General features: G+C 29.6%; 2 non-coding genes across 2 annotated transcripts in view; both read left to right on the top strand.

Annotated features, from left to right (window-relative positions):
• The first annotated feature begins 229 nt into the window (after positions 1-229).
• Positions 230-410, top strand: LOC128871108 (5.8S ribosomal RNA). Its single transcript, XR_008455733.1, has one exon. It is a non-coding gene; the product is annotated as a 5.8S ribosomal RNA (ribosomal RNA).
• Positions 411-848: 438 nt separating this feature from the next.
• The window catches only part of LOC128871117 (large subunit ribosomal RNA), a 3,992-nt gene continuing 2,340 nt past the window's right edge, over positions 849-2,500 (top strand). The window contains exon 1 of the ribosomal RNA XR_008455741.1: positions 849-2,500. This exon is cut by the window's right edge and continues 2,340 nt beyond it. This is a non-coding gene — a ribosomal RNA (large subunit ribosomal RNA).

Below are 2,500 nucleotides of genomic sequence, written 5' to 3'. Positions count from 1 at the left end.
GATTAAAAAAATACAAAATAATCAAACATAATAAATACCACCACAGTATTATTGTTGAACTAAGACATTCGCAACTTAATAAAAATGTTTAGAGTTAAATATATTTGATATATATTATTGAAAGAAAATCAATTTATATTTTATTATTATTATTATTTAATTTTACTCTTTCAATTAATATATGCAAAAAAAAATTGACATTTGTTATAAATAAAAATAAATAAAAAAATACTCTAAGCGGTGGATCACTTGGCTCATGGGTCGATGAAGAACGCAGCAAACTGTGCGTCATCGTGTGAACTGCAGGACACATGAACATCGACATTTTGAACGCATATCGCAGTCCATGCTGTTATGTACATTAAATTAAATTTTAAAGTACTGCTTGGACTACATATGGTTGAGGGTTGTAAGACTATGCTAAATAAGTTGCTTATTCTTTTATAAAAATAATTGAATTTAAGCAAATGTGTATATTATTGGATTTTAAATAATTCATAATATTAATAGCAAAAAAATAAAGATATATAATGAATTTTTTATTTATTAATATATTCTTAAAAAAAAAAAATCCTCTCAAATAAAATGAAATAAAAAAAATTTTGAATCTAAGTATTCTCTTTAAAAAATTTTCATATTATTTATATATATATAAAATATTAATTTATATATGTAATTAAAGGAGGAATGTCTAGCATAAAAATTAATTTTTTTTATTCTAGAATTGCCTCATTTTACATAATTATTATTTATAATATATATTTATATAAAAGGAAAAAAGAAAAATAGAGATGAAAAGATGATATAATTATTTATTAAATTGTGAGAAGATAAAAAATATTTTAAAACAACCTCAACTCATATGGGATTACCCCCTGAATTTAAGCATATTAATGAGGGGAGGAAAAGAAACTAACAAGGATTTTCTTAGTAGCGGCGAGCGAAAAGAAAATAGTTCAGCACTAAGTCACTTTGTCTATATGTCAAATGTGAGATGCAGTGTATGGAATATCTTAATATCTAGTATGAGAAATTAACGATTTAAGTCCTTCTTAAATGAGGCCATTTACCCATAGAGGGTGCCAGGCCCGTATAACGTTAATGATTACTAGAAAGATATTTCCAAAGAGTCGTGTTGCTTGATAGTGCAGCACTAAGTGGGTGGTAAACTCCATCTAAAACTAAATATAACCATGAGACCGATAGTAAACAAGTACCGTGAGGGAAAGTTGAAAAGAACTCTGAATAGAGAGTTAAATAGTACGTGAAACTGCTTAGAGGTTAAGCCCGATGAACCTGAATATCCATTATGAAAAATTCATCATTAAATAATTAAAAATAATGTGCATTTTTTTCATATAAGGACATTGTAATCTATTAACATAATAAAGTATTTATCAAAAGATCATTGGTGATATTAAGTTTATTTAAATTAATTTGCTTTTTAAGCATATTAACATAGAATAAATACTAATGATTTGATAAAGTGTTGATAGATTTTATTATATATAATGCTAAAATTCATTTTTTGAATTTTACAAAAAATTTAATATCTATGATATTAATATTTATTTGTATGCATTTATATGATTAACAATGCGAAAGATTCAGGATACCTTCGGGACCCGTCTTGAAACACGGACCAAGGAGTCTAACATATGTGCAAGTCATTGAGTTATATTAAACTTAATGGCATAATTAACTTAACTTAAAAATATAATGGGATTAATTTTTAGTCTATTTTCTTAAATAGTCAATTAATTCAATCCCGGGGCGTTCCATATAGTTATGTATAATGATAATTTATTATTATTTATACCTCTAACTGGAGCGTACCTTGAGCATATATGTTGTGACCCGAAAGATGGTGAACTATACTTGATCAGGTTGAAGTCAGGGGAAACCCTGATGGAAGACCGAAACAGTTCTGACGTGCAAATCGATTGTCAGAATTGAGTATAGGGGCGAAAGACCAATCGAACCATCTAGTAGCTGGTTCCCTCCGAAGTTTCCCTCAGGATAGCTGGTGCATTTAAAAATTATATAAAATAATCTTATCTGGTAAAGCGAATGATTAGAGGCCTTAGGGTCGAAACGATTTTAACCTATTCTCAAACTTTAAATGGGTAAGAACCTCACCTTTCTTGATATGAAGGTTGAGGTTATGATATAATGTGCCCAGTGGGCCACTTTTGGTAAGCAGAACTGGCGCTGTGGGATGAACCAAACGTAATGTTACGGTGCCTAAATTAACAACTCATGCAGATACCATGAAAGGCGTTGGTTGCTTAAAACAGCAGGACGGTGGACATGGAAGTCGTAATCCGCTAAGGAGTGTGTAACAACTCACCTGCCGAAGCAACTAGCCCTTAAAATGGATGGCGCTTAAGTTGTATACCTATACATTACCGCTAAAGTAGATGATTTATAAAACAATTTCGATTGATTTATAAATTTTGAAACTTTAGTGAGTAGGAGGGTACAATAGTGTGCTTAGAAG

Source organism: Anastrepha ludens, unplaced genomic scaffold (genome assembly GCF_028408465.1).
Source record: "Anastrepha ludens isolate Willacy unplaced genomic scaffold, idAnaLude1.1 ptg000061l, whole genome shotgun sequence".
In the NCBI taxonomy this organism is placed as follows: domain Eukaryota; kingdom Metazoa; phylum Arthropoda; class Insecta; order Diptera; family Tephritidae; genus Anastrepha; species Anastrepha ludens.
The sequence above is the reverse complement of the archived record's forward strand: the minus strand, read 5'-3'. Positions and strand labels throughout refer to the sequence as shown.